Source organism: Peromyscus leucopus, chromosome 1, assembly GCF_004664715.2.
Source record: "Peromyscus leucopus breed LL Stock chromosome 1, UCI_PerLeu_2.1, whole genome shotgun sequence".
In the NCBI taxonomy this organism is placed as follows: domain Eukaryota; kingdom Metazoa; phylum Chordata; class Mammalia; order Rodentia; family Cricetidae; genus Peromyscus; species Peromyscus leucopus.
This window is the reverse complement of record NC_051063.1, coordinates 112,603,853-112,616,353: the sequence shown is the minus strand read 5'-3', so window position 1 is coordinate 112,616,353 and position 12,501 is coordinate 112,603,853. Positions and strand designations below refer to the sequence as shown.

The 12,501-nt window shown below is 39.4% G+C and overlaps 1 protein-coding gene across 25 annotated transcripts in view; it reads left to right on the top strand.

Annotated features, from left to right (window-relative positions):
- The window catches only part of Dlg2 (discs large MAGUK scaffold protein 2), a 1,876,145-nt gene that overhangs the window by 1,717,756 nt on the left and 145,888 nt on the right, over positions 1–12,501 (top strand). The window lies entirely within an intron of this gene.

Sequence of the window (12,501 nt, the reverse complement as noted above, 5' to 3'; positions counted from 1 at the left end):
GGCCAGGGCTACCTACAGAGAAACTCTGTCTGGAAACCAACAACAAAAAAGAAAGAAAGAAAAAAGAAAACAACTGAAGAACAAACTTGATCCATGACTGGGCTAAGATGGCCTCCAGAGTTGAGCTTCAGTCATCCGTGTCTTCTGAATTTTTAGCTTTTCATTGTACACATTGCAAATAATTGACACCAGGCTCTGACTCAGCTCTCTGATCCTTACCCTCATGGTTCAGATTGGATCCAATTATAGGAGCTACTCCTACACCTGCAGAGGCAGCATGCTGGGGATTCCTTTTTAAATTATTAATTAAGAGCAAAGATACATTTACCTGATTCAGTATCCCCTAGAATTTCTGTTTGCTTGTAAATTAAAGTAAACTTTAATGCCTACTTACCTTTATTATTGCCTCATTTTCTCCCATGGATCTAGAGGATAGAATAATCAATTCCTATGTGTTTTATTCATTCCTAACTATCACTGTGAAACAACTTGTCCTTAAGCCCAGAGAAATCTCTAGTTCCCTAATTTCTTCAGTTGCTAAGACTGCATCTTATATACTTCCTGTCACTGGAATTATTCAAGCTTGACACAGATCCCAGGCTCATAATGATGTCTCCTTAAATCAATGTGTCTTAATGTGTTGTTTTATTTGTTCTAGGTCATTTTCTTTGCTCCCTTCAAATGGCATCTCCTTTCCATTCTTAGTCATTTAGCCAGACTCCAAACCTAAGTGAACACAGGGTCCATCTACTGTCCTTCATATGTCACAGATTTAATCAGCAAGGTCCCCTATTTGTAACTCCAAACTCTGTCCACTCTTCTTCATTGCCACCAGACTCACTGTTGTTTTTAACCTGGACCTTCAGAAGACACATCTACATTGCCTCCATGTGTCTAGCCACTGCCCAGTCTTCCTGTCACAACCCTGAGAGCTCAAGGACAAATGTCATAGTCTTTTGAAAGACACTTGGCGATTATGTAATATCTTTGTTTCAGAACTCAATTTTTTTAGTAAGCCCTACTGTAAAGAGAGCAGTTGAGTGTTGCATCATTTCATTTTGGTCTTTTCTTGAATGGCAATTTCATGTTCACGTGCACTTAGAAAAATCTTGACTTTATTGAAGATCGCTTGTCAAAAATAAGGCTAACCATTTCATAGGAAATAGTTTGCTGAAATAACCAAAACTGTTTTTCTGAGCTGTGGAAATAACTAAACCAAGTGGGGCATTCTTACTGTCAATTGTTCTGTAGAAGTGTGATTCAGTTGTTTGTGTGTCTAGAGGTTATGGGTGAATTTCCATTATGAGATTTTTCTGGTTATACACTATAAAATACTTGAAATATTAAGATAATAAATCAGGAGATAAATAGCATCTCAAAGACAAAAAGGTAACCTTAGGAGCTGAGAAAGTGTCTGGCTAGAGGATTATAAGATTCAGAAATCATTATGTCATAAAGGACACTAAAGGTAAATTATCTCAATATTTACTGCTGGCAATACTTTCCTTTATCAGTTGAAAACTTAAAAATATTTTTAATGTAAGAGCTATGCAGGAACTGGACACATTTATTCCATTCTTTTTGAGAATACTAAGTCACTTCTTTATTGGGACAAGAGTGGGGTAGCAATAGCAGCAGCCTCACATCATCAGTTCCTGCTGCAACCAGATGCTGCAACCACTGAGCATGCACCTTGCAGATATTAAGTGAGTCCTTATTGATAGTTGATGTACATTTGCTGAGCACTGTGAAGGAAAAGCATCCATTGTGTTGGAAGGAGAGATCACCATACCTTGATGAAGTATCTGAGGAAGGGCTTTTGAGGACAAGTTCGCAGAGATGGGGAACTATTTATGTAAACTAGTAGACAAAGTATCCTAAGTAAATGTCAAAACATTGATGTTTTAAAGATGGTTTAAATGAAAATGGCCTCCATAGGATCATATGTTTGAATACTTGCTTCCCAGTTGGTAGAATTGTTTGAGAAGGATTAGGCATTGTGGCCTAGTTGGAGGTATGTCACTCAGGCTGGAAAGACTCTTATGATTTCCAGTTTTCTCTCTGCTTCCTGTTTGTGGATCAAGATGTGAACTCTCAGCTGTCCCTTCACTTTGTCATCATGGACTCTAACCCTCTGAAGCAGTAAACCCCAAATAAATGCTTTCTTCTGCAAGTGGCCTTGGTCATGGTGTTTTATCACAGCAATAGAAAAGGAACCAATACAGGAGTGAATTAGGAAAATCATCAAGACTAGTCTGTGAGAGAATGAATGGATGGGAAACAATAAAGAGATTAGGGAGGGAGGAAGTTAGGGGTCTTCTGGCTGTGCTATGGTTAAGAATTCTAGATCAGGCTGGGAAGATGCCTAAGTTAGCAAAGTACTTGCCATGAAAGAATGAGAACCTGAGTTTAGTCCTTCTGAATTCATGTTGTGGCACATACTTACTATCCCAGCACCGAGGAGGCAGAGATAGGTGGATCCCTGGGCTCAGTGGCCATCAAACATAGCCTTCTTAGCATGTCTTAAACCAGTGAAGGTCCTTGTCTCAAAAAGCATGATGGATAGTGCCTGAAGGATGATACTTGATGTTGACATCTAGCTCCTATATCTATGTGCATGTACATCTACACATATGTGAACATGCACACACATATATACACACATACACAGAATTGAAAACAGTACTCAAACTATGATCTAGACCTAGTTCTAGGGTGGTCATATGTACAGTTCCTACATTAGAGGATAGAATTGGAGATTCTTTAGTATGTCAGTCCTCTTATCATTATTACACCATGGGTTATCATGATTGATACTCAGGAAATGTATTCTTAATGAATTACATACATTGCAGTATAGTAAGTACTTCTGTACATATTCCTTAATTAAATACCAATACTAATCCTAGGTGTTACTATAACTATGCAGAAAAACAGGACTCAGGTGATGCAGCTGAGAGCACCCAGTCAGGTATGCTTTAAAGAAAGAAAATATAGACAGTGTATTATGAACATAAAATTCATAAGTTTAGGTTTCTGATGAGATCTCATGCTGGGGCTTGCTATCTCTGCTGCCACATGCTGCCCTGTATTGTCACACTGTCCCAAGGTTCTTGGAGTTGTAGGGACAGGGGTCAGTTGTTCCCCCTCCTGACAATCTCTTGTCTCCTCACAACCCTGGAAACTTTTTGTCCATGCCAGACGGACATTGCTATAACCTGAACCTGCCAGTCAGTCCCAGCAATACCCTTTCACCAATGAGAGCCTCCATGAAACATGGTTTCAAGTTCCAACTGACTGCAAGCTGTAAGCACAAAATCACCCTAATGACATTTGAAGCTTTCATTTTGAGGGGTATATTGAGAAAACCTATCAAGGCTTTATCTTATCAATCCATACATAGAATTCTCTGTAGATATAAATCAATAGATAATAAGAAGTTGACTATTAAGTGGTTACTTGGAGTGTCTAAGACACACTGAGACAGCTGTGGACATGTCCAGACAGGAGCAGTCATTTGTAGACGAAAGTGTAAAATCAATGGATGATGCTGGGAGCTTGCTGTGTGACCTTGGATAAATTGGCTAGCCTCTCTGCACTTCCATTTTCTCTTCATGTTTTCTTCATCTCTTTATCTAGGGATGGTAGCTTTCCCTTCCAGGTAATACATGGACATAAGTCTCAAAACACTATATATGGATACTCTGATAGGAATGTCATAGAAACAAAGACAGATATTTGTGTCACTCAAGTTATATTCAAGGGGACTAATTTACCTTGCCTTACTTCCAAATCCAGAACTACTTTATCTTTTATTTCTATCTGACCTATAATTAGGCAAGAATATTATCCATTTCACCCATCACGGTCTAGCTGATTCCTATTGCAGGATGCAGGATGGTGAAGCATGATTATTCAAGCTCTGAGCACCATGATTTTTATGCAAAGGAACAAGGACAAACCCCATCAAAGTCTTAATATAGGCATATACCAAGGAAAGCCTGAGCACTGTTCCTCAAATCAAAAACCACAGCTCCCACTGTCTCCTGAGGCACCATGGGCTATGAGCTCACTGCCAAACTGCAGCCCCTGCCTCCCTTCTCTGAGCCTTCGCTCACCCTACCAACAAAATCTTTGGAGAGAATCACCATAGGCAGCTGAGCCTTAATACTTTCTGAGATGTTCATTTTCCTCTCATACTTCTACAGTGAAGACTGAAATCAAACTTTCCCCTTTTGGGTAGAAATTTTTGATATTGAGGAGGAAATATTCTAGCTAGTAGGTAGATTAGGAGTTTTAGGAAAAAGACCATCTTTGTATGAGTTGTTCCATTTGTCAAACATTCCGTATTTCTGTTTTTGACTCTCACTTTTTTGTTTTGTTTTGTTTTGTTTTTTTGAGACAGGGTTTCTCTGTGTAGCTTTACCCTTTTCCTGGAACTCACTTGGTAGCCCAGGCTGGCTTCAAACTCACAGAGATGCGCCCGGCTCTGCCTTCCAAGTGCTGGGATTAAAGGTGTGCGCCACCACCGCCCAACTCACATTCACTTTTAATGTGAGCAGAAGAGTACCTGTCTCCCTGTTATAGAGAAGGACCACAAAACTGTAGGCGACCTTCCCAGTGCCACCTGTTTGATTTCCTTTACATTTACCAGGAACCTATTCTGCCCCCAGGACTGTACTATCCCAGACATGAATATGATCACATTATTTTCCAGACAGCCTCATTTGACAGGTGCTGCCTTCCCATTATACAGACAAGAAAACCAAGTTTTCTCTAAGTGGCAAAATCCACACCATGACTCAGTAGTAAATTTAAGATTCAAATTCAAGTCAGTTGATTTATTATACAGCCTGCTTTAGCAACAAAATTTTATACCAAAAAGCATTCCCAGTTACTGGAACAGGTAGAGTTTGCTAATTCCAGGAAGTTTCTGTGCAGATTCATTTTTCTAAGAATCTATCTGCTTTGTGGCTCAGTTAAACAGAACTTGTATTTAGTCAAGATGAAATCTGATGGATCTGACTTCAGAGTTAACACCGATTTGTAGGAAATAATTGGTTGGGGATTCAGACTGTTGTTTGCCTAGAAAACTACTTCATTTCACACATTAAAGAATTCCTGCATAGTTGCCTAAAATCTCTTTAAAGTTCTCCAGCTTCCCTGAGAAAATTGTTCCAGTCAAGGTAAATGAACCCAGTTCTGCTTGACAATGACAGGTGGTGCTGAGAGCAGTGTTAGGAGATACAGCCTTAGTTCAGTGTGTTATTGAAATTTATTCTAAAAGCCTGATCCATTCAGTAGTAGGCAAGGTAGGAGATCGGTTTTCTTTTCCTAAAGTTTTCAATTCTGCTTATCATTCAAAAAACATGTTATTGTTTTCAAATTCATAACTAGGTACTACACTTTGTGTCCAGTGTTAGGGACAGAGGAAGAAAGGACTTCATTCTTGACCTCCTAAAGTCCATGACTAAATTGCTTAGTACTAGATACTTACAAGAGATATATGCATCCTCCAATTGACTGGAAATTCTGAACAAAACTGGACTCTGACCAACTTGGTTTGTAACCTCTTTGTATCTGTGTCTTTATTTGTATCACTTCTCCTATCCCTGTATCACACGCACGCACGCACGCACGCATGCAATGCACCCGTACACATATGGCAGCAGAGCAGTGGAAAATTCCATATCTCCTTTTCAGCTCAGAATCAGGTTGGCAGCCTGAAGGGTAAGCTAAGTTGAGGTTTGAAGTAAGAGGCTAGAACAATCGTTATGCAGAAAATCAAGCCTGGGAAGATCCATGCTCAAAGCCTTGCCTGTGGCCATAGGTCAACTCTCTTGACAGCAGGTAGAAATTCAAGTGTATAGCTAAGAAGGAAGCCATCATCCTAAAGTAGTTCATTGACACAGCACCCCTCCAGGCATCGCTACTTGTAAAGTGTCTGGAATGAAGCATCTCTTCCATCCTCATAGAATATGGCTGGTCCCTTCTGTGCCTGTCTGGCTCCAAAGTCCCAGGACAGCTCAGGAAATAGAAGGTGGTAAAATGGAGGCTGTTGGAAATGTTCTGAGGTCCAAGTAAATAATGAATTTTATATCATGTGAAAGAATTTTGGCAGTGCATTACTTCTCGAATGTGAAGTACAACCAGTGTTCCATGGCTGACTCCCTTGCATATAACTATTTAAGAGTGTAGTGGGGAGGAAGAGAGAGAGGTAGGGAGGGAGAAAGAGAAAGAGCGCACAGTAATATATTTAGATTTTTCTAGTCTAAATCATTCATTATCATATATTGATTCCAAGACTCACATTCATGTCTGTGCAAAAGTACATGTCAGTTTCTGATATCAGAATGAGTCTTTGTTTGCTTATTTAAAACTGCATGATAGATGGCGCTTTTAAAAATCAATACTGCTTAAAATAATGCAAACAAAGTGCAGCGTGTCAGATAGAGGGGCAGTGTGTAGGGGCAGCTGTGATTTCCTCTTTTCAAAAAAGGTGAAAAAAGTGTCTCTAAGCAGATGGGGGATTTTCCTACCCTCTAAAAGCCAGAACTGCAGAAACTCTGCCTCCAGGGTACAGCTTTGAAATCCTAGTTTTTCTTTCCACACTGTAAATAACCAGCAGCTTTACATAGAGATGTCACTTGCCCTAGTTTGTCTCCAGGAGCTTGGGCCTGACTGTGTGAGCTTATTCCAGGCAAAGGAGAGCTTATCCATAAGAAGCTAACCACCTAGAAAGCACTCAGTACTCCTTGCAGGGAGTGCAAGCTTAAATGGCAGGCGCTCTTTTGCAATTCACAGAAAAATGAAAATGAGAAGCAGCCTTAAAGTGAGGACCCATCCAGTGGCTTTGGTGCCCTAGCAGTTTACATAGCCTTTAATTGATACTGAAGAAACATTGAGGAATTAATGAAAGAAAGCTGTCCCCCAACCACAAATGAGAGCAGTTATAGTTGTTCACAATGCCACACTTGTGGAACAGGGATCAGGAACTGTACTTAGACAAGATAAAAACTGTGAGTGCTACATCCTTCCCATGCATCATTCCTGGGTCCTGGTGACAGTGGCAGGCATGTCTAAGAAAATAATAATGTGACCCCAGTCAACTGCACACCACTGACATTTATCCTAGCCCCACCAGGAGGGGGCATGCATTAAAGTTCAAATCCTTTAGCTTACCTACTACCAAAGAGATTCTCATAGATCTCTATGTCAAACCGCTTAGGCATATCACAGGGGTGCTCTTCAAAGTAGCTTCTGCGTAGTGCTGGAATGGATAACTCAGCAGGAAAGCAGCCTCTGTTGCTTGGATGTACAGAACCCTGCATACAGCTCAATGGCTTTATCAGTTGCTCTCTGAGCTGTGTCCATACTCATAAAGAACAAACAGGGAGAGGATGCTACTGTCAAGTTCAGCGCCACTGAGGACTGCACATACATTTGTCCTGACAGGACCACCATGGGGAAAAAAAAAAAAAAAACATTCAAGCTGTTTCACATCCATTTGATTCTCTAAAACAGTTTGCGAAGTAAATCTCAAAATGTACAGGTGAATGAGCTGAGTCTTAGTAATTTCCCCAGGCCTTGTTATTAGTAAACAGCATGATGAATCCTGAAAGCTGGCCTCCTCACTTGTACTTCCGTCTGATCTGCTCGGGGCTTCCTTTAGTAACCGACAGTCATAAGAGGGCTACATGAAATCGGGCTTGTGAAGGGATGTTCTCCCCGCTCCATACACACAGCTCACTTGGGAGATGCTCATTCCAAAGTTGTTTCCTTTTCTCAGAATCGAAGCATAGCATCTGAGTCAGAGATGCAAGCATCTGGGCAGCATTAAACGATGGTAGATTAAGCCAGCTATGCCTCCTTTGAACTCTGGGTTTTGTGGTTCACCCTGGACAAATTGTAAAGGAAATTGGAGCATGGCAGAGCCCCCTCTCACTGTGTACTGTGTGGTGTTCACAACTTCTTATCACTCCACCTGAGTGTCCGTCAGTGTTGAGATGATCCTGGCAGATGAGGCCACTAATCCTACAGAAACCGGCAGCAGTGTTGGAATTGGACATCTTCATTCTGAGCTCCAAATAACTATGGATTTATAGGAGGATCTGGTGGGTCATATAATGGTCATCAAGAAGGGACCAACCATCCCAAACCAAGGCCACTTTTGGCTTGTTCCTGTTTGGCCTAGTAGATACACTTCATAATAGGGAAAGGGATGCTAAATCAAGGGGTTTTAGAAATGGATACAAGTTTCCATTCTCAAACAGATTATGATGTTTGCAAACAATGAACAAGAATAGGTTGTAAATTACACATAAAAACAAAGAATGACAGTCATTACCAAAACCCAATCGTCTGATCCATGACATTCCCAACATTCCTTGAGATAGGTATCATCCTTACTACCATTTCTCTTACAAAAAAAAAAAAAAAAATGAGCCAAGAAAGGTTAGTAACTTTCCTAATGATATTTAGCTGGTACATGTCAGGGCTAAGATGTTGATGTCATATACATATTCCAAATCTTAAGCTTTCTGATATTATCAACCATCATGTCAAAATTGAAAACAAAATTCTCCAGATGAGTGATTACAGTTAGAAACAATCAGATTCATTAATTTCTCGAATGCTTAGTAAAATTTTAATATGTCATATACACTAAGCACATTTTCTATAGGACACATTTTTCTGTAAAGACTGAGTTTGGTGAATGGCAGTGCATTACTTCGGTTCAGTCCATACTGGTTCATTTGACTGCAGCAGCATGCTGGGAATGGCTTGATTTGAACCTGAAACCCTCCCAGCCCCTCTGTATCTGCTCTAGGAACAGTTGTCCTTCTGCCCTAGTGAGCATCATTGATTGCTGCTGCCTCTGCTATTTATTTATCCACTTCATTTTGAACTCTATAGGTTTGCTCATTTAATACTTTTTAAGTTGGTATAGAAAATAATGGGTTTCATTATGGCACTTCCACTCATGGCTATCATTGTTCTTTGTTATGTCTTTTTCTTATGCCCCCATCTCCATCTGATCCCCTTCCTCCCTCTGTATATCCATGTACATACAGTTGGGTTTAGATATCTTTGAATATAGAGGGGGAAACCACAAAGATTTTCTCATACATAGAGGACAAAGAGTTCACCAAAGCCAGTATTTCTTGACACCACTATGAACACCCTGCTTAGGAGCTAGTTTTCAACCCTCTATTGCTAGTTATAGAAAGCCCAAGAAGTATGAAATAATTTATAATTTCAGCACTCACCAGCTGCCTTTTGCAAGCAAGGCCGTGCAGGATTAAGTGTTGCTATCTTACTCTGGCGACCCACCTTAGCATTGTCATGCTTAATGTCCTTGTAATGTCACAAGTTCATTCAGGTTCTGTCTTGCTCCAAGCTACATGGTGTAAAGATTAGCATGTTTTAAAAATCTCAGTTGAATGTTCTCATGACACTTGAAATCAAGAGAGAGTGCTAGCAATTTGGCCAAAAATTACACCAAAGCGGGTGAGCAGAGACAGGAGGGACACACTTCAAAAAGAAACTGGGTTGATAAGGAGTAGGTATATTAGTTATTTTTGTTTGAGGTGCTTGAATGGATTTTTCAATACTTTGATAAGACATAAAGATTGACATCTCACAGTCTACATAGATGTTTATTTCTGAAGCATTTTTAACCATAAGCTTGGTTTATCGCTGTGAAGTTATAAACATGCACCTTCCCCCGACCTCACCCCATTTGTATCTGTAAACCTACTGTTCACAAACTGACTAAATTATGTGTACCTCTGTTTTCACTTTCAAAAGGTAAAAGACAAGTACATTTGAATACAAGATCTGAGATTGAGCTGTGTCAAAATGCTACATCAAGAACAGGATGGATGCTAGATAAGGCCAAGGCAGCATAAGTTACGAGCCATGATGAACTTAAACACTGTACATTACTACATGAAGGAGGGCAAACAATGTAAGAACAGGGCAGAAAGTATTGGGCTTATCTAATGAGCCATACAGCAAAGCGAATGAACTTTATTAATAGAGCAAGTGTCCCATCATAATACATGCTGTAGTAGCACAATCCTTATGAGAGCCTAGGAGAGAATCATTGGCGTTCTTAATTGTGTGTAGGTTAAGGGTCAGAACTGTTTCTAGCACTTGGCATGACTGAGTTGAAGAGAACAGACATTGCCCAGAGAGTAATAAAGACAGCAAAATGGTTTGGAAGTACTTTGACAAAAATTGTTTGAAACGTGAGCACTTGCTTTTGGAAAAGGAGATAAATGTGTGTTGCCTTCCTTCTCTTGTAAAATCAGCAGGTTTTTTTTGTTTTGTTTTGTTTTTTTTTTTTACTTGCAGCTATTTGATAACTAAATTTACCTAATGATTTAGTTCATTCCTCATTCACTCATCAGTCATTCAGAAAAGGTGTTATGCACCTCTTATTAACTCCCTCTGGACTATCCTACTGCATCATGAATTAGGGAATCCCTACAACGAGACATCATCTCTTCCCTAAGGAGCTCAGCCTAATGGAAACAGGCAACTGCACAAATAATTGCAAGATGGTGAGACAGAGGCAATAATATAGCTCACTGGACAGACAGCATCAGGTATTGATGGCCAGATGTTGGGGGAGTACACTTGGTAGAATTTCACTCTGTCATCTTCCAGTCCTCATGGTTGTGCAGCAGAGAGTCCTATGTCTGCACAAGACTGAGATGAGACCAGGCATGGAGTATTTCATCTTCAAAGAGTAGTCGTATGACATGGATCTGAGAATTTTCCACTCTGTGTCCCAAAACAGATCAGTGAGTTTTTTTCTTTACAATGTGGAAACATGTGCCTATAATCCTAGCACTCAGAAGGCTGAGGCAGGAGGATCACAAGTTCAAGGCAGATTGCGCTACATATATACAGTGAGCTCCACAGCAGCCTGAATTATGTAACAAGACATAGTTTTAAAATAAAAACAAAGTGCTAGTGGAGACTATGTGGTTGTTGTACAAAGTATTGACCAGCACTTCTTTCTACTTATGATGCCATACTAATTTATTCCATAATGTGCACACATACAATAAGACACTTATTTATCATGGAGAGCTTCAGAGGCCTAACACCTAAATACATGGGTCTTGTTAAATAAACAAGTATAAATATAGAACGTTATTAAGAAAAATCATATTTATAGGTTTGGTAGAAAGTAGCTAGCCATCCATGTTATACTATTTAAAAAGAAGAAAAACATTTTAGCATCTGCTCACAAACATACCTACAAACATTCCCAGCATACGACTCCTTTCCCTGATGAGCTTTGGGGAAGGACATCTGTAAGAAATAAGGCAAAGGCCTTTCCATTTCCCTTCTATGTTTATATAGTTGAAAATATTTTTATGATATCTGTAGACTTCATTTTATGACCTAGGAAAGAGATGTCCTCAACGCCCCATATGTACTTGGTACCATGTGGTCCATTATAAATGTTAGTTTATCCCCTCTAGGTAGCATGGAAATACAGCTTGCTCAAGATGGTTTAAACCTGCAAACAATATCACACCCATATTCATAAGTGTTTTCCCTTGGAATGAAATGCAGTGTTTCAGAGTAAAGTCAATAGATTTTAGATGAACTATGTGATTAAATCTATATTTGGCTTATTTAACCATTTAAGGCTGAATTATTAAACAGGAAATCTGCCAAATCTTGATAATTCCAGGCTGTATTTCAACATCGGAAATTACTAACCTACTATTATGAGCATTTTTAGTCTTTAGAGTACAAACTTTTATATTTGACATTCTGAAATGAGTATTATGTTAGCTGTTGCCAAATCTTTTAGGGAAGGCCATCCTGCAATTATCAATACATGTTACATGATCTGAAATGAGAATCAGCTTTGTGGAACTTTTTAATTTAAAGAATTTAAAATATAAAACTGGAGAGATGACCCAGTGCTTAAGAGATTTTGTTGCATTGCCAGAAAACCCAAGTGTATACTTATACATCCTCTCTCTCTCTCTCTCTCTCTCTCTCTCTCTCTCTCTCTCTCTCTCTCTCTCTCTCTCTCTCTCTCTCTCACACACACACACACACACACACACACACACATACACACACACACACAAATAAGAATAAAATGAATCCTTTTTTAAAAAAATAATTTAAAACAGTCTCTAGGTAAATCAACTTTTATTACATTAATTTAGTTTTCCATAAAAATTTGTAAATAATTTAATTTGAAAATCAAATTATTTTTAAATGTGCTAAAGAAGGCCTGGAATGGTGGCACATACCTTTAATTCCAGCACTCAGGAGGCTACATAGAAGGTCAATCAGCCCCCCACTCCTACACACACACACACACACACACACACACACACACACAAACACGTACATAGAAATGAGACTGAGAAAATCTGGGTAAGATTAATATAGATTGTGTCCATTTTATTCTAGTTATGATGATGTGCTATAGTTTTGAGATATAGGGGATACTAAGTT